The sequence below is a fragment of the Suricata suricatta genome, chromosome 1, assembly GCF_006229205.1.
Source record: "Suricata suricatta isolate VVHF042 chromosome 1, meerkat_22Aug2017_6uvM2_HiC, whole genome shotgun sequence".
NCBI lineage: Eukaryota > Metazoa > Chordata > Mammalia > Carnivora > Herpestidae > Suricata > Suricata suricatta.
The window spans coordinates 163,654,157-163,680,329 of NC_043700.1; the positions used below are offsets into that span (position 1 = coordinate 163,654,157).

Consider the following 26,173-nt stretch of genomic DNA (forward strand, 5'->3'; position numbering starts at 1 on the left):
CACTGGGTAGGGGTTGCAATGGGGAGGTCAGATGGGGCCCAGGGTCCTGGGGTAAGGAGAATTAGGTGGCTGAGAACCCATCCGTGGGACCGGTCAGGCAAGGGGAGGCTAGAGCCTTGCTCATGGAGCAAAGGCTCTAAACTGCCTCTCCTCTCCCCACCCCCACATTCTTCATTGTTCCATGTATTTAACTTCCAAAATACAAATTTAAAGATCAAATTATTAAGAATCTCAGGGCAGCAACTGCAGAGTATTAAACCCCAAGGGAGAAGCCCTTCTGGACAAGAAGCCCTGTGCAGCTCCACTGGTCAGACACCATGAAACTCGTCTTGGTTGCAAAGGAGAGAACTTATCTACTGTTCAGAGACAGGGAAGCGAGTTTGGGGTCAACAAGAGGACCAGGTAGTAGGTTCCCATAAAGATTAGGGCCCTCACCAGATTGGGAAGTCTTGTCAACCCAAATCTACTTTGGAGAAAAACTGAATATTTTATTTTTGCATCCAGCCCCAATATGCAGAATAAAGCAACAAAGTTTGAAAGTCTACCTTTAAAATCCTGTGCTGGGCTTTAATTTCAGTTCGGGCTTTGATCTGATGGTATGGAGCCTGCTTGGGATTCTCTCTCTCCTCTCTCTCTGCTACTCTCCCCTGCCCTCCATTTGCTCCCCATTTGCACTCTTTCTCTGTTTCAAAATAAATAAACAAACATTAAAAAAATATTAAAAAGTCAGTCTGGACTAGGATTGTGGCTTTGCTATGTTTTCAATTCTACATTTCTTCCTACTTTATGCTGGCCTGTGCATAAAGTGGTATATAGGGGTAAACAAGACAGACACATCATCCCTTCTCTGATGGCACCTGCTGTGGGGAGAGCATTGACTGATTATTACCCAGGGCTGTGGGAAGAAATAGCAAGGAGAGTCAACACGGAAGGGGGATCACTCATAAAGCACTCACCTCTTTACTGACCTCTATTCTAAATCGTGACAACTCGAGATAACATGCGTCAAGTGTCCAGTGCCACGTATGGTCCATGATGACACTGTGACTATTCAAACCAGCTCTGGGATTCTTCTTGGGGAACTGTCACCAGAGTCAATTTCAAGGTCCATTTATGGTCATTCTTTATTTTCCTACCACACCTTTCTCTTGTACTAATCATCTTCTCACTCGGTTGAACCTTGCTGCCTCTCTGAGACTGGGGTTTCCCAGAGGGCAGGAGTGGCCATTACCTCTGAATCTCCAGAGCATCTACGACAAAGCCCAGCCTGTGGTGACAGCTCAATAAATGTTGTTAAATTAAAATGAGTTGACTAATGAAAATGAAAAAGAGTCCCAGAGGAAAGAATGCCAAGCAATGCAAAGAATGAAAAAGTTTTATGGGAAGAAATTGGAACCTCTTTTGTCGTTGATATTATCTTTGTGGCTTATTGGGAGAATAAAACCCAACATATATCATATTCCTTGTCTATCTTTTCCTCCTATAGGAGGCAGAGAGGATTAATGAAAGAAAGAATATTTAGTTGAGGTTTTACTCCAAGGGATCCTTCTTAATTAAGTGGTGAGGCATTAATTAAAAATCTAATTAATCATTATAAGCTGTTGCTGTTGTGCTCGGCAGTTAGGTGCATGCAGGCTTTCTGAGAACATGAAGCTACTGGAGCTCAAAGCTGCATGTAAAAGAAATATCCCCCAACCCTCTAGACAGACAGTGAATCCCCGAGCTGGGAATCCTCCTGGTGGACCAGTTTAGGATTACCTCTTACAGGCTAACATACAGAGATAGACTTGCCACGGAGCTGGTGATGCTTAAGGTTTGGACCCCTTATAGAAATCACAAGATGAAGGTCAGACTGAGAAATGTTCTGGTTAGGGAATTCCAAGGAAGGAGCCAGAGAGTTCACCATTCATGAGGTCAGGGTGTGGTTTGGATCAGAACCAGATCTGTAGCCAGAAACCAGGTGCCTATCTGGAGTTTCCACCTACACACCCACATGAGCCAGGTGCAGCCACTTCCCTCCTGCACCTGCAAGACCTAGCAGCTGGCTGGGTCTGGAGTGTGGTCCCACTCCAGGTGAAAGGATGTGAGGCGCTTCCTGCCTAGGGCAAACATTTGGCTCCAAGTCGTGTCCTTCTGTTTTCTCCCTTGCCTTTGCCTGGCCAGCATATCTAGTTCTTTGACCCCTCACTGCCTCAACCCTTGGTCTTAGAGTTTACCAACCTAAACTGAGCCCTGATGTTTTGTCATGGCTTTTCTAGTCCCAGCCTCTTGCAATCTTCCTGTGACGCCTGACCACCTACACCAGCAGTTAAGGCCAGACCCCGGGGCTAGCGCCCGGATAAGGGCTGAGGATATTTGAGAGGAAAGAGAATGGGGTAATGGCTGAGGTGATATCTGAAAAAGAAATTCCCCAAGTAGCTCACGTGTTAATTCAAAATCAAAAAAAAGCGAAAGAGGTGAAGGGCTTATAAGGAGTACACATTTTGTGCCTCTTGGACCCGGAGCCAAAAATAAGAAACAGTCAGAAATTCTCTGGAGTGTTCTGAGACTACCTATCACAAAAGCTTACCAACCCAAGTCATGTATGTTTCTGAAGAAAGAGGCATAACTTAGATAAGTAGAGTGTATTCTCTTTCTCCAATATAGGGAATAGGTGCTAAATCTGGGCAAGGGTTAACCATTTCAGATTATATCAAGCTTGGGTTTAACTTTTAAACTAGATGCTAGAGGGCATGTCTTAACTGTCATGTTGCATTGTGAATTTAGAGTTTGGGTATGGAAGTTCTACCTCCCTGCTTTATAATCTACACAGGTGCGCAGAGGACTTCAAAGCTAGTTCTAGAAGGAGGCTATTGTGAATTAGCTCTGGGGGAAAAACAAAGAAATTCCGCAGAACATATGCTGTGAAAAGTCAACTAAACCCTCCTTGAGCAATTGCCTTCACATTCAGTTAAGATCCCAGAAGCTTTCTCTTGCTCAAGAATGAGACTTTCCCATTCTGAAGAATGATTTCAGGTTGGATGACCTCTATCCTTTTCTGAAAGTGATTCTAAAAGGAAGTTTACCCAGGGAAACTTTGACATTACATTAGGTTATGGATTGAGACCTGTAGAACCTCTGTCTTCCAGCCTAGACATTATACATTCTCAGACATTGCTTCTTGGCACTGTACCATCAACTATAATTTCCTCATGAATATAAAATGTGGTCACTTCAGCATCTGCTTCTCTTCTATAAAAGCAATTAAATTAATGAGCATAGTATCTTTTTCTTTTATGAGATGATGCCACTGTTTAATTGACTAATGTTCAGTAGAGCTGTATTTTTGATCAGTGATATTGGGGCTTGGTTGTTTTTACCATATGGAGAAAACAATTCCTCCTTTTAGATATCAATATTTGAATCCTATTAAAAGCCACAGGGGATTTATACATTTAGCCTAAAGTAAATTTTACTTCTTGGCATTTTCAATGATTTGTGGCCAATGAATCATGAAAATGAAAACTTCAATCCCCAAGAAACCACCAGAAATCAAGCTCGGCATTAAGCATATTTCACAGTAATTATTCCTACCCCACTCCAAAATGAAAATGTTTGTTTTCCCTTATTTGTTTGATTTTTCTTTCATTTAGCGACATTTTGGGAATTTCCCAATGAAATTGCCTGTTCTATGGAGGGCGAAATAACTGAAACTTGCCATTTGGAAAGTCCTATGTATTTAGTCAATGTCACCCCTGCTCAGAGAACAGGAAAGATTGGTCCCTTTTTCATTTCATAGAAGTTTCTCACTTTTTTTTTTTTTCTGAGGAAAGATGATTTCTACTAGGTTGTTTCATAACTACAATATGTAGCACTTAAAAACTTTAAAACTTCTAACGACTTTCTGGTTACCGTATCTACCAAGTTTAGTCATTCATTTCCCAGGAAACGCGTACAACCATGCAATTTGTTAGGCATTTGGCATGTTACACTCTAGCTTGCTGCAGAGCTGACCTACAGGCCCCCTGTTTCTTATTTTCCTTCATTTCATCTTAGCATTTCTTACTGATTCTTGCTAGTTATTTCTAATTTCTTTTAGTTTGGGGGACTTTTAGTTTTGCACAGTTTCTCATGGAAGAGACTCCTGATTTTCCTCCTGTGTTCATTCTTCCCTTGCCTACTTATAGAGCATTAGCTCAGTGTTCCACCCTGCTCCCCTCATTGCCAAAGCAGTGAACTCTTCATGGTCCTTGGCAGGAACGGTCAGGAAAACTCTCTCCATTATTAGTGGGTCTGGGGCCTCCCTGTAGTAGTATAGATGTAAGATATCAAAATTACTCCTTTCAGTCTCCAGCTTGCTTTCTGTAGCACAAAGTGTGGGACATAAAGTAAAGCTTTGTAAGAGCAAATAGAATTTTGTGGTTCTGTTTTTAATTGAAAGCCCAAAAGGTGATATTGTTTGGTTTGTCTCTACCTAGAGAGTTAAGCAATTTTCTTCCTCATCCCCAAATCACCAACTGTGTTGGGCTGCAATTGTCACCATTAGCCAATTGGATGTTAGGCAGGTCAAGGTAACACATCCATAAGATCAGAGAAGCTGGAAGCTAGAGGATAATCGGGACAGAGGACCTTTACCTTTTCGACTCAGGGATGGTCATCTGTGCAGGAATGGAAATCTGTGCAGGTGTTTCATGGCTGTGACTCAGTCATGGGATGATGCTTCCACAGGTATGGTACTTGTTTTCAAAGTTATAGAATATGCCAGAAGTTAGATATTCTACAGATGTGTGCATGATTTTCACATACAAAGGTTTCCTTTTCCAAAAGTCTGAAAAAAAATGCATACAAAGTAGATCACTGAATTCCCAGAGAATTTTCTATGCTTATGGTAAAAACTGGGGGAGAAAGATTCATGAGGACATCCAGGGCAAATACTTGAAGCTGGTTTTGCCCAACCTGTTGTACGGGTACTACTGAAGTAAACATGATAGTTTGAGGTGGTATACACATGTACTTTTTAAAAATGTTAGTAGTGTGACATTTACTTTAACATGAAGTAGAAGAAAAATAACAGAACAATGTTGCAGATCTGTGGTTACATCATTATATGTGCTTAGGGTAAATAAAGAGAAAGTTAGGCTTTTTAAAGGAAAACGTTAGGTTACATAAGAATATGAGGACTTCTGTGTCCAATAGAATAACAGGGATCAAATTTATCATCCCTTCTGAAATAAAAATATACACACAAAGCAGCAACATTTAAGGTATCAGGTAATCATAGTGATTGAACAAAAGAGGTGAGCCCTCAAACTGCTTCAGCTTTTATTACCTGGAGAAAGTTTCCAGGTCATGGCACAGGAAAGGGGAGCCCACTCAGAGCTCAGGAGTAGTTTTCCTGACTCACAGAGACACAGCTGAGAGTTTAAGAAAGCCAGCTATTTGTAAGTACAGATAACAACTCTCTGATCTATTTGCATGTCAAAGACAAAAAATAACTCAAAATGGATCATAGGCCCAAATGTAAAACACAGAGCTATAAAATATCAATGGAAAACATAGGTTGAAATCCTGATGATGTCGCATAAAGAAAAAAATCCCTTACAGAAAACACAAAAAGCATAATCCATAAAAGACAAACAATTGCTAAATTGAGCTTTATCAAAATGAAGAACTTCTACTGTTAGAAAAATACTGTTAAGAGAATAAAAAGACAAGTCATAAGCTAGGAGAAAATACTTGAAAATAATCATATCTAGTAAAGGATTTACATCCAGGAAACATAAGGTATTCTCAAAAACCCATTGAGAAAACCAACAACCCAATTAAAATCAGACAAGAGGTTTGAATAGACATTGCACCGAAAAAGGATATACAGATGGCAGATGACATGAAAATACACTGAGCATCATCAGTCATTAAGAAAATGCAAAATGGAACCATAATGAGATACCACTATATGCCTTTTCAAATGACTAAAATTAAAAGGATCAATAATACAACACGTTGACAAGTACATAAAGCAACAGGAGCTCTCCTACCCTGCTAGTGAGAAGGAATGACGGCACAAGCTATTTGAAAAACAGTTTGGCAGTTTCTTAATAAGTTAAATAAGCACATATCTTGTGATTCAGCCATATCATTGCTACATAAAAAAGAGAAATGAGAGCGTATGTCTATAAAAAGACTTGTACAAACACATTCATGGTAGCTTTATGTATAATAGTCAAATATGGAAAAGAACTAATGTCTATCTATAACGGAATAGATAAACAAAGTCAATATAACCATATAATGGCAAGCTTTTCAGTCATAAAAGAAATACATTACTGATACACACAACAGCGTGGATAAATTTCCAAATACTTACGTGGAGTTAAATAAAGACAGACAAAAAGTGCATACATAGTGAATGATTCCATCTATATAAAGTTACAGAAAGTGCTAACTAAGCTGTTGTGATAGAAAGTACATAAGTAGTTGTCTGTGGATAGGCGCTGGGGAGGAGTAAGCAGGAGAGATTACAAAGCCGTACAAAGAAACTTTCTGCAGGTGATTACTGTATTCTGTATCTCAGTTGTGGCGATGGTCATATTATGTCAAGCCTCATCAAATAGTACACTTAAAACATGTATAGTTTAGGGACACCTGGGTGGCTCAGTCAGTGAAGCTTCTGACTCTTGATTTCGGCTCAGGCGCTATCAGCATTGAGCCTGCTTGAGATTCTCCCTCTTTCTCTGCCCCTCCCCCACTCATACTCTTTCCATCTCTCAAGATAAACATAAAAAAAGATTTAAAAATGTGTAGTTTATTGTATATCAATTACACCTTAATGAGGCAGTTAAGAAAATATGAATATAGCTGAACATAATAAAAAATTAAAGGTTGAATGACTAAATCTTGGAAACACAGCTTGAAGTGGTACCATTTTTCTTATATCCATCCATCCTCTCTTGCTCTCTGAACTTTGCCCTTCTTTCTTTTTCTTCTCCGCATGTTAAAATAAGTTATACCAGTCCTGGACCACCATGTATAAGATGGCCCTGGCCTCAAAGTAAGAAAGGACTTTCTGACCATTTCTGCTCTTTTAGAATGCAATTGAATAAGCTGTTTGTTAACATGGGGAGCAGTCCACCTCAGGAGTAGTGGGGGATATGGCAGCGTCAGGTGGGATGTGGGACCAAATCAGTGGCTTTCAGCATTTTTTTTCTTTTCTTAAATCATAAAACTCTTTCTCCAAATGTACAACATCTTAGGATGAAAACAAATATTTAGAGAAGGGAAAAGAGGTATTCCTTTAAAAAAAAAGTTGGAGGTTCAGAGTCTTGCCTACTTGGCACCATCTTTCACCTACTGTGGTGGCCTTTCTGCCTCCGTTTTGATCCAGCTCTGAAGTTCTATCGACATTCAGGTGCAGTGCGAGCAAATGAGACTTTCTGCCTCCACAGATCACCCAGTTAGTGCAGGAGGCTGAGGTGAGTCTGACCACAGCTTAGTCATCTGAGAAGAAGTGGACCCATGGGCAACAGAAGAGGCTGTCCTTTTCTCTGCAAACAGACCCAGTAATTATAACATTGAGTGTAATACAGCTACTATTTATCTTGATGTACCAGCTCTTTTTCCTCTTCACTTTCTGAAAAAAAGAAAGGGTTTCCAATAATGGCTTAGTTTAATAATAGTGTGGTCAGCTCTGTTTCTCTTTAGAACGTGAATATTTTTTTCTCCCTCTAACCCTGAGTATGCTGGTTGTGTTTGCCCACACTTGAGTCAATAAGAAAAAGGAAGCTCTTTTTTCCATACTTTTCATAAGAGGAATCATAGTGAGCATTTACCAAGTGCTAAGTGCCAAACACTGCATGATGATTCATTTTTATGTGTCAATTTGGCTGAGTACCCAGATGTTTTGTCAAATGTTATTCTGGATGTTTCTGTAAGTATGTTTTTGGATGAGGTTTACATTTAAACTGGTATACTTTGAGTAAAGAAGATTGCTCTCCTTAACATGGGTGGGCCTTGTCAAGTCAGCTGAGGGTTAAATCAAACAAAAGGTAGACCTCTTCCCAGTAAGAGGGATTCCCCTGCAGGCAGCCTGTGAACCTCATCTACAGTATCAGCTCTATATTATATGGTTTTTGGACTCAAACTGCATCTCTCCTGAATTTCTAGCTTGTCAGCCTCCCCTACCAGATTATGGACTCATCACATCTCCATGATCAAGTGAGCCAATTCCTTAAAATAAATCTCTCTTTGTATATACACAACCCATTGGTTCTGTTTCTCTGGAGAACCCTGACTAATACACGTTTTAAATCTATTAACTCATTTGATTTTCTCAGCAATCCTATGATATTTGAATACAGTACTTTAAGAAGCATTACTCTTCCGCAGGGAAAGGAATGAAGCTTAGTGAGGTAAAGGGATTTGCCCATGACCTCTTAGCTAATAGGTGGCAGAGCCCTAAGTCTGCGGACTGAGCCAGTTTGCTTTCTGACACTAGCCAGCTCTTGACATACTTTGGCCTCAGTGATACTGAACAGGCCTCAGCACCAGCCCATCCGGAACCTGACTTTGACCCACACCATATTTCCTGTCAGGGGATGTATGGGAGGCTGCTTGGCATCTGCCTGGGAGCCTGACACATCTGCCCTTCTTGGGTCAACTCAGGCATGAGTCTTCATTAGCTAATCCTCTGCTTCCTCACCTACAGAAGGAGAGGAAACCACTTCACCAACTTGTCACAAGGGTTAGATGTGAGTGTCTAGAGCATCCATCCCGCCACCTGCACGCACAGGTCCCCATGCTCTCACACAGACTGAAAGGACACAGGTCACTAGAGCTAGGTCGTGGCACTCCCGGCCCCTAACTGAGCGAGACCTTCTGTGTGGTGTCTGTATTAGACTGCTAGGGCTGCCATAACAGAATTCCACAGGCGGTGGGGGTGGTGTTCACACACAAGAAATGTATTTCTCACAGCCTTGGAAGCTAGAAGTCCAAGATCAAGAGGGAAAATCTCCCTCTTTGGCTTGCAGGTGGCCGCCTTCTTCCTGTATCCTCCGATGGTCTTTCTTCTGTGTGTGTTCAAATTTCATCTCCTTATAAAGACACCAGATTGGGTAAGGGCCCACCCTAATGGCCTCATTTAAATTTAGTCATCTCTTTAAAAGGTCCTATATCCAGAGGGAGTCACATTTTGAGAAACTAGGGGGTTCGGACTTCAACATATTGATATGATTCAACAATTCAGCCTGCATGTGCCAAGGATGCGCTGCCCAGGACCAGTCTTCACACCTCTCATTATTGAGATTATGCACCGTACCTTTTCTACCTGGCTGTCCCTTCAAATTTCCTGCCTGTTTGGCGCTATTTCTTCAGGATTATGCTTAGTACCAGTTAAGCTGATCAGAAATTTAAAGGCAAATAACTCACTCAAGTTCTATAAACTTGTTTTTGTCTAACGGTTATGGAAAGCCAACTAGAACAAGTTATTGAGCACACAGAAATTGCTTCATACTTTCAGTCTGTGTACTACACCTCCCAGACTTCCCACCTCCACCACACACACACACACACACACACACACACACACACACACACGCTGCCCAACAGGAGCAGAAAGGCATTTTGAAGTATTATACTTCAAACAATAATTATATAGAGATGTGTATGAATATCTGTATATATGCTGTCATGATGACCATAGCTTTTGACTCCAGTGACTTCTGCATTCTTTAAATTGGCTTCTGTTTGTTTCAGTTCACCTCTGACAGGGCTGTACTTATTCACGCCATGGCTCTTATTAATTCTGTCCCTGTTTATTATGACAGGTTTTTTTACCCTTAGCATCATAAGACCCCAAGAGAGGAGGCTCTAGTTGGGCTGGGCACCATTCCTACTGGTCATAAGGCCAGAGTATCTTCACAGGCCACAGTCTTCCTGACATCAAGCCTACCTCTGGCTGTTGCCTTTGGTTGAGGCACCAATACTAGATCCAACCTTGAATGCTTAGGGAAGGAGGGTCTTATGGCAAAAACATAGTGACTTTCTTAGAAAGAACCTAAATGACCAATGTCCCAGAAAGAAGGTATGAAAAGGTGGATTCTAGGCAGTATGGGTCTCTCTAGGCACCCAGAGGGCCATCAGAGGACTCACAACATGTCAGTAGAATAACCACCATTTTGGCAAAGACCACTTTCTTTTACTGACAATCTTCTCCAAAAAAGATCTGTTTTAGAGAACAAATGGATTTTCCATCTCTTAGAATTAAACTTTAAAAAACTGAACTAGATGCATATCTCTGTTTTTATGTCATTTGAAAGCATTTTAATTGACATAAAACCAAATTACAAAAGAGTAAGGCATGTGCAAAGAGTAGACTTTCATATTCTGAAGGAAATAAAAATACCTCTAGGGAAAAGAAATTCAGTCTGAGAAGTTGTCCTCACCTTCCTTGTTTCTTTTTTGTCTTTTAAACAACATTTTAGATAGTGTGACCTTCTGTAGTTGAACTTAAAGAATAAAGGGAACAGGAAATCAATGGGAATCATGGCTTAATGAAAGCTCTTCTAAAATAGTCCAAGAATCCATAAGAGACTCATTCTATATTGGATTTCTGGAAGTCGGCCGAAGGACCCGAGCTTGTAATCCCGTGATTGATGCCTGCCATAAGCAACACATTCATTCCTTTCCTCCCTTGAAGGCTTAGACAAATTTTGCTTCATTCAACAAGCTCTCAATCATATTCATGGAGTCAAGACTTCAAATGGGGCATGATTATAACTTTAATAGCTATTCCAGGTAGAACTGATTCGCACGATGTGGGATCTTGGCAGCAACTTAATTACTTTAGGGTAATGATGTGAATCTCAGTCAGGGGCCAATTTTGGCATCGCTGGCTATTACGTGCAATAATTAATATGATTAAGTGTGCTGCTTTAGAAACTCCTTTATTCCCCCTCTGTGCCAATATTTGGAGCTTGTGTTTGGAAACTACTGTATGGACAAGGGTTCCTTCCCTCATTTTCCTCTATAGGGCAGGATATATTCCTGAAGACACAGGTGTCTTTATTTATTGACAAATAACATTTCCTGAAAATTTTTTGCAGAGATAAAGCAGAGGAGGGACTTCTTTGCTTTTGTCATTGTCTGTCTCTCGCTGTCTTCTCTCCCTGCATGTTTATCGTTTGTTTGGTTGCCTCTCCCCCTTGGTGTAATCTTCAAAATGAATTCCAGTTTCTGAGCAGTGATGCAAAGACCCTAGGCAATAACAACTTACGTTTGTTGATTGCTTGCTGTGTGCCAGCAATTGCTCTAAGTGCTTTCCTTGTCTTATTTTGTCTCATCAAAATAATTGTATTATTTCCGTGTTACAGGTAAACCTGTGACAACGTATACAGTTGAGGCATCTTAACCATGCTGGTGTAGCCAGTAAATGATGGCCCAGGGATTGAAATCTAGGAGGTCTGTGGGCCACAGGGCAAGCTTTTCCATGCTAACTTCTATTGAAATCTGGTAATTGTGAAAATGACTTCTCAAAATAACTGTCATTCCCACACCTGATATCCTGCAACATGCGGACATGGAGGGTTTGTTGTATGCCAGACTGTGTTGGGGGCTCAGAGCACAAGACACAGCCCCTGCCCTCAAGTAGTTATGTCCTTCTGGAAGCAATTACAGTAGCATGACATAATTGCTATGGTGGGAAATCACAGAAAATGTCTTTTAAAATAATGTTACTGTGGTCAGTCAGAAGGATATAATGTGTGTCTGAAAAATCCTAGTTAATTCCAGCTAGTGGATTACTTCCTGCAAAACTATGAAGAAAAGCCAAGGGGTATTACACAGGTGATAGTCTCACTATCCTCAAATGTTAGCCGTCCTGGTTATCTCCTGTGGTCAAATGACAAGGCGATGGGATCTGGAATCACATTGACCCTCCTACAAGTTTTTGCTCAATTTCTTAGTAAGTGCGTGTCCTTAAAAATTTGCTCAAACTGTCTGAGCTTCTGTTTCCTCACCTATAAAAACTGATGATAACAAATCTTGTATCCTCTGGTCGTTTAGACCAGGGGTCAGCAAACTTTTTCTTAAAGACATAGATAGTAAATAGCTTTGTTTTTTGCTGGCCAGGCAGTCTCTGTCACAAGGACTCAACTCTGCCATTGTGGTGCCAAAGCAGCCATAGACCATATGGAAGTGAACAAGTGTGGCTCTGTTCTAATTACACGTTATTCATAAAAACAGATGGGTCGGATTTGGCACAAAGGCTACAGCTTGCCTTCCTCTGGTTTAAAGCATTAAATCAGATGTTGAAAGAGGGAAAAAACCCAAAAAACAAAAAACATATAAAAGCTTCTGGTATACTGTAGGTGCTCAATAATTGTTCATTTTTTCCTTCTTGCAATTTATTCCCCTTGGCATCACATAGATAAATGCAATCATTGTGCCTCTTTCTTAAGACCCTCACAGTCCAGTGAAGGTGACAATATATAGAAAATATAGACAACAGTACAACTCTGCAAGTACCAGTCATAAGGGAAACAGAGTAAATCAAAAGCTATTGGAGTTGAGTGAAGGGAACAGCTGAAGAAAGAACTTCCAGGTAGGGAATACAAAGAAGAGGGGACACCCTAAGTATTTTCAGAGGAAGCTGGATGGAGACCAAATTTAGGTTGGGAAATGGAGCCAAACGTCAGGTTTAGGAGTTCATATCTTATTTCATAGATCTCAACCAATGTGCCATTGAGGGTATTTTAAAAGAATGTAGGAAGCCCTCAACAGGTATCTCTTGACTGAAGAAATTCGTCTGAAGTGATTTGCATGATGGTTGGGAAGAGAATGGCTGCCAAGGGGCTCCTGGGTGGCTCAGTCGGTGAAGTGTCTGATCTCTGCTCAGGTCATGATCTCATGGCTTGTGGGTTCAAGCCCCGCCTCAAACTCTGTGCTGACAGCTCAGAGCCTGGAGCCTGCTTCAGATTCTGAGTCTCCCTCTCTCTCTGCCCCTCCTCCACTCACACTCTATCTGTCTCTCTCTCAAAAATAAATAAAACATTAAAAAAAAATTTTTTTAAGAGAATGGCTGCCAAACTGTCAGGTGATAATGGATTCAGTCCAGGGTGACAGCAGTGAGGACCAGCCAGGAAGGACAGATCAAAAAGACACTAGAAGGAGGAAAGGACTTGATCTGGTGACTGAACCCCAGACAAAGCAGAGGACCCGTCAGAACTGTTGCTGAAGGAGAAATCGGGCATCCAGGAGAACAGTGTTGCTGGTGACAGAATAAAGGATGTCGGGGGGCTGCTTTTTGGAGGAAACATCATGAATTTAGGGTCCCTGAAGAACATCCAGGTGGAAATGTTTAGTATTATCAGATGGGCTCAAGTAGGAGACTGACTCTGGAAGCCGATTCAGACTTCAACCTCATAAATTGGCTGCTCATGAAAATAGATGAAATCCTGATTCTAGATGAGACCTAGAGATCAAATAAGTGCCTGGTGCAGGGGCCAAGTCAGAAACGGGCTCTCTTTAGACAAGCACAAGCATCATGGGGCCCCCTGGGTGGCTCAGTCAGGTAAGCATCTGACTTCAGCTCAGGTCATGATCTCATGGTTCATGAGTTTGAGCCCCACATCAGACTCTACACTGTCAATGTAGAGCCTGATTGAGATTCTCTTTCTCCCTCTCTGCCCCTCCCCTTCTCCCTCTCAAAATAAACTAAAAAAAGAAGAATTATTTTTTAATTAAAAAAGAAAGGAATCCAGAAGCAACTTTCTATTTTGTCCTGAACATAATGGCCATAGAAGCTCTTAGAGACTGGCAAAAAACAAAGATTAGGAAAAGAATTAGACAAACCCTAGAATTCTGATGTCAAGGAACTTTTCTCACACAGTCCTGAGAGAAAAACATTGAGTGTGAACTCCTGAACTATGACAATCCTGATACATAGACCTAATACAAGAGTAGCCCTACTGAATTCAGTTAGTAGAAGGTATGGAAATGTATCAGCAATGATAGTGGTAACAACCACAAGACATTCTCAGCATCTTTTCAAATGTACATAATAATGTACATAATCAATCATTACTTAGCAAAGCTGCTTTCAGGTATAGATCCTAACCTGTTGCTCTGTTAAATAAATACAATTTTATACCACATCTTATGCTAAATTTTCAGTAGATCTCAGGTTGATCTGTTTCTCTTGTCTTAGAACCTTTCTTGCTGTTGCTGTGAGGAAGAGGATTGCCTTTGACTAAAAAAAGTGATCTATGCAGCCAGGGCAAGAGAAATGGATCTTTCTAGAGAAGTGTTGTCCTTATCTTTGCTTTAAGTAAAGTCAGAAAGTGTTACCCAGAGCCTTTACATCTGTCCTTGTTAGACACCAACTCTCTACTAAGTTGGTGAGTTGTGGAGAGAAGTGTTACCATCTGAAAGGGTTTTTGAAGGGGGGTTCATTTTCCACTTTCCATTTATCTATTTCTTGAAGTTAATGAAATACATTGTTCTTCTTTCATTGCAGGATCAAACAAAGCATCATTTTTTGTAAATATAGAACAGCGAAGGGATCATAGGATTTTAAAATTTAGCTCCAGGCTGTGTGTTAAGAGTCCCATTCTTGTTTTTTTTAATTTTTTTTAATGTTTATATATTTTTGGGAGAGAGAGAGAGAGAGAGAAGAGAGAGAGAGAGAGAGAGAGAGAGAGAGAGAGAGAGAGAGAGAGAGAGAGAGAGAGAACATGAGCATCGGAGGGGCAGAGAGAGGGAGACAGAATCAGAAGCAGGCTCCAGGCTCTGAGCTGACAATGCAGAGTTCCACGCAGGGCTCGAACTCAGAAGTGCAAGATCAGGACTTGAGACAAAGTCCACACTCAGCCAACTGAGCCACCCACATGCCCCAAGAGTCCCATTCTTGATTTCGGCTCAGGTCATGATCTCATGGTTTGAGCCTCACATTGGGCTTCTTGCTGCCAGCATGGAACCTTCTTGGGATTTTCTCTCTCTGCCTCTCTCTCTCTCTCTCTCTCTCTCTCTCTCTCTCTCTCTCAAAAACAAATAAACTGTAAAAGCTAGCTCTAGACCTTGCCAAGTCTAGAGGGCTGAACAACTGACTAAAGATGAGTCAGCAAGTAAGCTGCAGGACCACGTCTGAACCCAAGAGACCTTGTTCCCAGTCCATTACCTCAAGTGCATCTTTGTCAGAGATTCATTGTGGCCATGGGAGGATTCCCATACCCTTGTGGGCATTTGTAAAAAAGAACTTAAGCCACAATCACACTAACGATGGAGGATTTATATTGAGGAAGCACCCCCTATCCTCACCTCTTAAACACTTTGTAAGGACTGGGCTGGTGGCAGAAAGTCATGTTCACAAGACCTGGTCATTTCTGAGAAAAGCAGAAATCCTTAGAGGAGCAGCCATAATCCCTTTGACTCAGAACTCCAAGGGGACCCAAGAGCCAGAAACCTGGATATTTAAAGCAGTTGTCCGCAGACAGAATGCCTTTAGTTTGATCAAAGAGCCAGGCCACACAATCCTCAAGAACAGGAAGGCTGACAAGGGCAGGGGAGGGTCCTTTGTCCTGGAGGCCTGGAATCCGGATGTCTTGGTAGGCAGGGCTCTGGGCTTTGCCGGGAGGGCTGAGGCCCGGCCGGTCCCCCCGAGTTCCTCCCCCTGCCCTTCGAGGAGGAAATCAGCCAGATCCTTGCCTTCTCCCTACCCTTAGTCTCTGTCCGTTTTCAGCAGCATGGTCACAAAAACAATTTCCCCAGCCCCATGGGCTTGGCTCGAACTTTCCTTTTTTGATCCTGCAATCAGGAAAGGTAAGCGCCCCGATTTAACTCTTCGGGTCTTTCTCCCAGTGTGTGGTTTCCTAAACAAATACTTCATGTATCCTTCAGGTCACATTCTTGACCTTGTTGTTTCAGGTGCCTGATGACTCCGGGGCGATGACAGCCCAGGGAGCACACTGGTCACCGCTCCCCCATCCGCGGGCTCCCCTTTCCTCCTGTTCCCTGGCAGCTTTCCTTGGGCCCATTTTGTCCCGGCCTCTTCCCTATTAATTGCTTTCCCCTGCAGCCTTTTTCTATCAGAGTGCTTGCTCTGAAGGCTTACCCTTCAGATTCCTGGCCTTGGTGCCCTTGGCTCGTTCATAATTTAATTTTTCTCTCAGCCCCCTGCCTGTCACAGGCAGTGGCTGCACCCTGTGATTGTTTTCCTTTTTGGAAGTCTCCAAACACAGATTGCAGCCTTGGAGATAAGCTTTAAAAAAAAAAAAAAATTAGAATGCTCTTCAGTACGTGTGCGCATGTGCGAACCCACACTCAAGCCCTCCCACCCCGCCCCCCACACAAATGAGTAAAAAAACGTGTGCTCTGGACCCACCCACAATCTTAGAAACACAGACTTTTGGTCATGAAAAGGCTTTATGCACTGCCCTTTGGCCCTGGCAGCAACGGGACCGCTAATGGTCTCCTGCTTAGCAAGTAGTTGGAAAGGGTACTTTCGTCCAGTTGGTCAACACAGATGTATATAGAAAGTACCTTCTCGAGGCTTTTCAGCAATGTACTCAGCCGGCTGAAGGCACTTCAGCGAACCAGTCTAGTTGAGGGACAGCGTTATCACAGAATGAGGCGACTCTATCCGATAGTAGCTGACATAGGTCTAGTGACACAGTAAAGCATTCAGAAGAGTGAGGAAAGATGAGAACAGATTGGACCTCTGGGGAGGAGTGACATTTGGATTTAGGAAAGCTCTTTCTCTGACTTTTTAAATTCCTTCTTCGTCCTTTTTTTTTTTTTTAATTTTTTGTTTTTATTTTTGTTTTTTTAACCCCTAAACTTTAGATAGGTTCAACATTGCCATGGGCCAAGCTGTGTCCCCTCAAAACTCCTATGTCAAAGTCCTAACCCCCAGGATCTCAGAATGTGACTGTATCTGAAGTAAAAATTAATTTTTATATTTTTAAAGAGATAGTGTGAGTGGGGGAGGGGCAGAGAGAGAGAGGGAGAGAGAGAATCCTAAGCAGGCTATACTTGACAGTGGTGAGTCCCCACACAGGGCTTGAACTCACGAACTGCAAAATCATGACCTGAGCCGAAGTAGGACGATTGGCCAACCGAGCTACCCAGGCGCCTTTGCAGGCGGGATCTTTAAAGAAGTAATTAAAATTAAAAATGGGGTCATTAGTGTGGGCCTCCACCCACTACAAAGTGATAAGAAGAGGAAATTTAGACACAGACAAGTACAGAGGGAAGATCTTGTGAGGGAGAAGATGGCCTTCTGCAAGCCAAGGACAGAGGGCTCAGATGCTGTGCCAACACTGAGATCTGAGACTTCTGGCTTCCAGAACTCGGAGAAAATAAATTTCTGCTGTTGAAGCCACAGTCTTGGTACTTTGTTACTGGAGTCTTTAGCAAACCAATACAAACACTGGTGTTTCGAGATGGTGCTAGTTGTAGGGAGACAATGAACTTAATCAGAAAAGTAAATTCTGGGCAGGAAGTGGCTCTCCTGGCCTGAGGTGGGCTTGCAGGCACTTACTTCTCACCTGTTGTCAGGCACGTACTTCATACAGGAACTGCTGGGCCAATGAACAGACACTCAGAAGCTGATGACTGTGTCTCCATTCCAGCTGAGATTAGTGACTTTAGCTGGCAGTCGGTGGACGTTGGTGACAGGTCCCCCAAGGCAATCTCCAGGTATCCTGAATCGCATCCTAAAACAGAAGGACAATAGTAGAAAAACTGATGAAATCTAAATGGAGTCGTTCAGTTAACAGTAATGGACCAATATTAATTTCATAGCGTGCCAAATGCATCATGGTTATGTAACATGTTAACATTAAGGGGAACTGAGTGAACATATACAGAAATACTTTAAACAATCTTTGAAACTTTTCTATAAATGTAAAATTAGGGGCACCTGGGTAGCTCAGTTGGTTAAGCATCCGATTTTGGCTCAGGTCATGATCTCACAGTTCATGGGTTCGAGCCTCGTGTTGCGCTCTGTGCTGACAGCTAGCTCAGAGCCTGGAGCCTGTCTTCAGATTCTGTGTCTCCCTCTCTCTCTGACCCTCCCCTGCTCATACTCTCTGTTGCTCAAAAATAAGTAAAACCTAAAAAAAATTTTTAAACGTAAAATTATAACAAAATAATTTTTTTACAAAATATTTGAATATTGGCAATTTTACATGGCTTAAACTAATACATAAAGCCCAGGGCCCTTGGATATAAAGCCTGCTAATAAGGCTTTTTATTTTATAGTTGAAGGATTTGTGTTTGAACTTTAAGTGCTTTAAGTGTTTTAGCTGCAGATGTTTTCGACTATTTGTACATTGACAGTTCACACCCCAGATGCCTGGCCAGTCTAAGTAAGAATGAAAACTAACTGAGTAGACCTTCAAAGGATGCAATGGCCAATGGGGGAGCCTTGAGCCAAGACCTGTAGATGGGGCTTCTCTTCTTCTCTGATTAGACAAGGATAAACCCAATTTCTTGAGGACTGTAGGCAGTTGCAATGGACGGACTTCCTTGATCCTTCTCCACAGCCACTAGGACCCAACATGACCTCATTCCAGGGTAACTGGTCACTTTCAACTTCCTTCTTCAGCTAAAGATCCTTCCTTTCTTCCCCACCAGGTCATGAGAAGACAGAAGGATTGTGCTATCTCGGGGTTGGGGTGGTCTGGATTTTCATTTTATTTTCTTTTATGTCTTTACTTTATTTTGAGAGAGAGACAAAGTGTGAGTGGAGCAGGGGCAGAAAGAGAAGGAAACACAGAATCTGAAGCAGGCTCCATGCTCCGAGCTGTCAGCACAGAGCCTGATGCGGGGCTCAAACCCACAGATGTTGAGATCATGACCTGAGCTGAAGTCATATGCTTAACCGACTGAGCCACCCAGACACCCCTGGATTCTCATTTTAGAGGAAAAGAACCTGCTTCCAGTTCTACCTCACTAGAAATTTAATCCTTCATCAGACCAATACCACACAAGAGCCTTGTTTTGTTTGGCTGACAAGCTTTTAAATTTTTAAAGAATTATTTGCCACACTTTAAAATTGGAAAGCTTCACAAAAATATCTGCATATCCTGCTTCTCTTGAACAATTAGAAGGCCTAGCATCAAAGACCTATATTCCTGACCAGAGATTGGTCAGAGGCAAATAGTCAATAGGTTCTTTCATGGGACCCCATGTTCTCCGTTTCCTACAGCTCCACACAGTTCTCTCCACACATTTATGCTACTTGCCTGACCACTTCAAGCATCTGAGTTTGCAGCCCCTGGTATAGATCAGTTTGTCAAACTATAGGTCATGGTCCATTTGTGAGTAATGAAATCAGTGTAGTGGGTAACCTCCACTGGGGTGGGGGAGGGAGGAAAGAGAGAAGGCTGAGGAAGGGCAAGAGGAGGAAATAGAAACTATTAGAATATATCACCTGTACTAAGGGTTAGTGCCACTTTGTGAAACCTTTGTTTCAATCGCATTTGTGTGTGGGTGTACTAGGTTACAATGTAAAATATCTTTCCTCCTAAGAGTTGCAAGGAAAATGTTTGAAAGCCAAGACTAACGAAAATTTAAATAATCCAACCTTTTTCGTCAGTTAGTTGGCCATGTGTGCTTACTATTTTTGTTTTGTTTTCCCTTAAATAACCTGGGAGGCCGGAGAGGTATTTGTTAAACACAATCACAGAATTTACACACACGTGATAACATGGATTCCTAATGAAGGCCTGTAGAAGGTCTGTGATGAAGGCTTAAAGCACCTAATTGAGATAAAAGGGGAGGCATATCTTCCTGGTGTTCCTAAGACCTATGGTCCACCAGACTGCAGAGTCGTATGGTTTTAAGTCAGGTCATATTAAATAATAATTGGATTATTTGCCTAGGTCATCTAGGGCAACTGATACTCTAGATGAACACTTGTCAATAGAGCTTTCTCTGATGATGGACAAACTCTGTATCTGCTGTGTTCCATATAGTAATCCCTAAACCATGTGGGCCTCTTTAGTATTTGAAATGGTGCCAGTGTGACGGATGGTCTGGATTTTTTATTTTAATTTTCATTCATTTAAATGCAAACACTAAATGTATTAATTAGCACATTAATTTATTATTAATTAATTACTATCCATATGTTTCAGTTTAATTAATTTAAACATATAGGTAGTATGCGCCATATTGGACAGCAGAGATCCAGACTCTAGAACTAGTATCTTGAAAGAAGGAGGGGTCTGTTTATCCCTGATTCTGTGCTGGAATGCCCTTTGGTCTGATGTGGAATCATCTTATGCAAACAGTGCACACCCAAGAGTGAGGAGGGCTAAGAGTCTACTAGATACAGTTTACATTTCTTACCCAGCTTATTGCTGATCCAACTTCCAAATGTGGACTGTCTACATTCTCATCCTTACTGATTTTTTTTTCAAAGGAAAAATCGCTTAAGGCAGATTATGTGATTCTGAACTATAATGGATTAAAAACTATAGAAACTGTTAATAATTATCATTGTAAAAATAAATGTAATAAAAATAGTAACAAGAACAGGAGTCACGTTTCAAGGGCTTACTACGTGTCCACTGCTGTGATAAGCACTTCGTATGCCTTGTGCACGCACTCACGCTCATCCTCTGAGATGAGAAGTATTATCCTGTATGGTGAAATGGATGCTTGTAAGGTTTAGTAACTTGCGAAGTCACTCAGGTAGTGAGGGAATGAGCTGGAATGTGAATCCAGTTATTTCTGGCTACAAACCCCTTCCTAAAAGCACCCTGGTGTCCTAGGGGATGTAAAGCGGGTGTGTGTTCCATCAGCCCATTATTTCCTTGATAAAACCTTGGCTGAGATGAATTTTTATTCACGGCAGCGCTAGGACGAGGGTCTCATTCCTGTGGATTCTGAGGTGCATCCTCTCTACCGCCACCCACTTATCACAGATTCTGCTGTGGCCACATTGCAGGAATGTGCCTGTGGAACCTAAGAACTTTTTATTTGGGGGACCCTTTCCTCCATAACAGTACAAGTTATATCTTGCTCTGCTGGTATAAAGACAAGTATATTAAGATTCTATATTAAACCATTTTCTTCTACCTACACATTTTTTTCCCTTTCTAGTTTTAAGAGAAAGAGGAACACTATCCTGAGCCCTATGGTAGGTAGAATAATGGCCTCCCAAGATGTCCACATCCTAATCTCTGGAACCTTGAATATGTGACTTTATATGGCCACATGAACTTGGGAGATACGATTATACTAAGAACCTTGAAATGGCAAGAGTATCCTGGACCATTAGAGTGAGCCCAGTAGAGTGCCAGGGGGTCCTTAAAGGAGAATCAGAGAAAGAGATATGATGGCAGAAGCAGAATGCATTGGATTATGAACAAGACCCAAGTGGCTTCAAGGAGGAGGGGGTCACAGCCAAAGGATGCAGGCAGCATAGTGTGTAGGCCCTGGCACCATCGTGTGTAATGAAGGAAAGACAGAAATCAGGAGAATCTTTTTCACACTTCCAAGGAATCATAGGGTTAAAAATGGCTATGAAAGTGAATTCCTGCTCAACTCCTGAGGCACCATTTCCTTCTAAATAGTCTGCATCTGTGTCTACCCATTTTTTCCCAGAATGCCCAGCACCAGTGAAATTGGCGGCCAGAACTGTTTGCTTTCACCAGTGTTTGTGATTCTGACGATCTGCAGAGCCTACCATTGGAAGAGGATGAGCAGCACCTGGGAAAGGTGACTGACTAAAAGAAACAGGGAAGAAGAATGGAAAAGTGACGAGTCATAAACAGGCCTGAAGATGGCAAGAGAAAGGGGATCAAAATAAAAGAGAAACTGTAAAAATGAAAACAGATGTCCACAGAAAAGAAGAAGGAAGGAATGAAGGAAGGAAGGAAGAAAGGAAGGAAAGAATCTGAGATCTGAAGGGACCCAAGGAGAAAAAGTAAGGAAAAAAGGGAGATACAAAGCAAAACCAGTCACGGGGCTAAGAGTGTCCTTCCTTTCTTTGCTCACTGATGCTGAGCACAGAGCTGAACTTTGCGGGCCAGAGGCCATAGCAGCCATCAATCCGAGCCCATGCTGCTGCCATGGTCAGTGGGATTTGCACACGTGGACAATGGCAGGATGCAGCCTGAGAAGCGAGGAGCCTCCCATATGGTCAGAGGCTGCATTTTTCTCTGCTCTCCTTGCACAAAGCTGCTATTGACATCAAAGTGGCTCCCTGTGACCCGTGCTGTTCACTGCGCAAGCTCCGAGGCTCCCGTCTCAGTCTCAGGCCATTTTTGCAGTTGTCCGAACCAGTTACTCTTAGGGGAGTGGTCCCTATGCCCAAATTCATGCATAAGGTCTCTGTTTTCATCATTCAGCTTACACCCTTTTGCCAGTTGTTTTCAGGGACCTTTCACCTCTTAATGTCACTTCACAAAGAACTTGAAAAAGAACGAAGGGACATAATTTTAAAAAATAATGTAAACATATACATGTATATATTGAATGCAAGCATTGAATATGGAAGCATATTTTGTGGGCGCACACACACACACGTCCGCACGCATGTAACCACATAATGCTCCCTAGGAAACTGAGAACAAAGCACGATGACGTGTTTTTCAATAATCCAGATTTTCTCTTTTGTTTCTATTTTTATATTTTAAAAGAGTACCTCTCACAATGAGATGCATTCCTTAGCTCTCAAGACGACCGAGTGAGGCTGACCTCAGCTGGGCCTGGCTTGTGGTTTTTAACTGTACCCATTTCAGCTCACTTCTGCACGCACGATCATTCGTTTTTGTGAGAGTTACCCAGAGAACTTTTTAAGCAAATTTTGTCCATGCACTTCTTAATTGTCCTTCCCAAATTGTGTTTGGTACGTTGATACTCCCCAGAGTTTTGGGGTTTTTAACTTACTGGTTCTTTCTTCCATGCCTGACGTTGGGTGGTCTCTCAGCCATGTCTGGCCTTTATGTATCACCTACAGCCCTGTTTTATGGTCTTCACATAGTTCACTTTTCTATCTTGGCTTAGGGACTGAGATATTATTTCTTGTTTCTCCTCCTTCTCCTCCTCCTCCTCCTCTTGCTCCTTCTTTTTAATGGTTCATTCTTGGTGCATCTGGGTGGCTCAGTTGGATGAGTGTCCAACTCTTGGTTTCAGCTCAGGTTATGATCCCATGGTTTGTGAGTTCAAGCCCTGCCTCAGGCTTGTGGACAATGTGGAGTCTGCTTGCAATTCTCTTTTCCCCTCTCTCTCTGCCCCTGTCCCACTTGCTCTCTCTGTCTCTCTGTCTCTGTCTCTCTCTGTCTTTCTGTCTCTCTTTCTTAAAAAAAACTTTAAAAAAAGGAAAAAGAAATGATATATTCTTTTTCATAGGGGATGGTATTTGAGCTTTGCCACCTTGGGTATCAAATCTGTGCATAAATGAGTAAACAGCACAGCAGCTACAATCTTATTTTTAAAATTTGTTTCTTTGGGGCGCCTGGGTGGCTTAGTCATTAAGTGTCTGACTTTGGCTCAGTTCATGGTCTCACAGTTTGTGAGTTTGAGCCCTGCATCAGGTGAGCTCAGGCCCCACATGGGGTGAACATGAGCCCTGCCTCAGATGAACACAAGCCCCTCTTCGGGTGAATCCCGCTTCTCTCTCTCTCTACCAACCCTCCCGCCCTTCCTGGGATTCTCTCTCTCTGCTCCTCACTTATTTGTACCCCCAAAAAACAGTAAAATAAAATAAACTTTGTTTCTATTTCTCCTACCCTCAGAGAGGTGAGTTATTTGAACAAAGTTGAGATTCAAACGGAAACAATTAGGTCCCATTTTCAAGCTCTTAACCACTACACCAGAAAAAGATGGAGATGGATTTCTTGCAATGAGACCCCTCTTGCAATTGGTGAGTTGGTTCAGTGTTTCCAGGATTAACACCAGGATTAACACCAATAATCCTGTCTCTATTTACATTTGACTCAAGTGATTTGTTTTGTTTTGCTTTCAAAATACTTTATAAAAAGTATTACAGTTTATAGCAAATACAGAGTCCTATAATCCTCCTCAGGTATTTTATATGTCTTTCCCTTTTTTAGGCAAAGTCAGGTGGGCTGAGTTCCTCTTTCTGGGAAGTCTGATGTGCCCCCCCTTTCATCATTTATTGCCTTTACCCCCCTCTGGTAATTTTTCATAAGTTTTTCCATCAACATGCAAAGCCTGATTTATGTTTTGAGAGCCACACCCTTTTCAACAAAACACACACAGATTCCATACATAAATGAAAGGTGACCTTTACCCATGAAAAGAATTTTGATGAATCGCAGGAAGTAATATACTGTGCAGGGAAAATAGTCTTCTGATCTTTTTTTTTTTTCCAATATAAATCACTTCCCATGAAGAACAATCTAAGTCTAACAAGTTTCGTTAACTGTAGACTACAAAGACCCCCAACTATGGGAGAATAATTCCACTGGTGCTGGTCTCTGACTTACTCTTACGAGGGGGGTGTGCATGCTGGGGAGACAGGGGGAGGTTGAGGGTTCATGGAAGGAATGACTAAAGGCAGTTAGATTAGTCAATAAATATTTCTTAGTTACAAAACATGAGCTTAGAGTCACCCTAGCAATATTTTCAAACTATGGCCTGGGACCCATTAGTGCCCTCTGAGATCAATATTGAAAGAAATAGAAAAATAAAAAGGTAGAGGAGAAGAGAAAACATCACAAAGCATGACACAGAGTAAAAACACACTGTGTTTTGGGAAACTTTCTTAACTGTATGTTTAGTTGCATAGTATCTCTTACGATGTATTCCAAAAAAAAGTTTGTAAAACACTACTCTATGGAATAGAACCAACTGCAGGCATTTTCTCTACCTTCTGAGAACTTGGACTGCAAGCCAAAAAGACAACTGTAAACGTTCTAAGAATATTAGGGGATTTTCATACAGGTGATTCTACTAAGAGGGATTAATTGAAATGGGAGTAAGTGCTTCTACTCTTCTTGTTAATGAGAGTGCATTTCTGAGGTGAGGTCATGAATTCTGAAGAGAGAGGTCAGAGTCTATGAAGATGTGAAGCCATTGCTTGTTCCAACATTGTAGGCTGGGAGAAGAAGACCCATGTAGCAAATGATTGATGAAAATAAATTGTGAAAAGTCCTCCTGTAGGGGTGAATGAACAGATATACAGGAGAGAACAGCATGAGGAGAATGGACAAGATGTAGCAAACTAGATGCCTGTTGGCCGAAACTGAACCGTGAATGTGTTTGTTTGACTTGTCTGGCATGTAAAATATTAAGACTTTCCTATAAAAGTTGGGATTTTCAGTTTCCCTAGAAAAATCAGAAGACCTGGCATCTCTGAGTCTGCACTCATGCATGACAACAATTGGCTAGAGCCAACAAGCACTGGCTTCCTTTTGGGATGGCCACTAGCACATTTGGCCCTTTAAATTAAATTACAAGCTCAGTACCTTAGCTACAGCAGCCACATTTCACATGTCCAACAGCTACATGTAGCCAGTGTCTGCCATATTGGATGGTGTAGGTTTAGACCATTTTCATTATCACAGAAAGTTCCATTGGACTTTAGACTCACTAGTCACTACTTTCTCACTCAGGGCCAGCCCCACTGCTTTGTGTTATCCATCCCACTCTTTAGGCATTTTTTCTTCCTGTTCCCATAATGCAATGTTTCTGTTAGGTTGGCTGAAAAGCTTTGTGACTTAATCTTGGGAATTGAAACCTATCTCAACTGACCACAGATTCACTGAAGTATCCTGAATTGAGTGTGTGTGTGTGTGTGTGTGTGTGTTGTGTGAGTGTGTGTGTTTTCTTTGCAAAGTAAGGAGTGACATGAGAATTACACAGACTGTGTAAGTGTAAAGAGTGTCTTAAAAAGTTATCAGAATAGAAGATAAATGGGTTCCAGTTAGAGTGAAGAACACTCTTCACTAGAGGGAAAAAGTATTGAAAACTAAACCTCATGTCCTGTTCTCTACAACTGCCGATATCCAGGAGGGTGAACATGACAGAACCAAAGCGACCAAATCTGATGAGAGGAACTAGCAGTAAAGCAGTGGATGACTTTCCAGATAAAGGTTACAATCCTATTAGGATATGCGTGGTCAGGGACTTCTGGCTCTGCCCACATATCACAGAATATACAGAAGAACTGACAGCGATTGGGTTTATTTGATCAATGAGGAAAGCCACTTGAGGCAAATCAGAT

The 26,173-nt window shown here is 41.8% G+C and overlaps 1 long non-coding RNA gene across 1 annotated transcript; it reads right to left on the reverse strand.

Moving 5' to 3' along the window:
* Positions 1 to 4,731: 4,731 nt before the first annotated feature.
* On the reverse strand, positions 4,732 to 25,452 carry LOC115285739. The gene is made up of 3 exons (XR_003905673.1): positions 25,416 to 25,452; positions 17,517 to 17,684; positions 4,732 to 4,807 (listed from the first exon to the last, which is right to left on the reverse strand). It is a non-coding gene; the product is annotated as an uncharacterized LOC115285739 (long non-coding RNA).
* Positions 25,453 to 26,173: the final 721 nt, after the last annotated feature.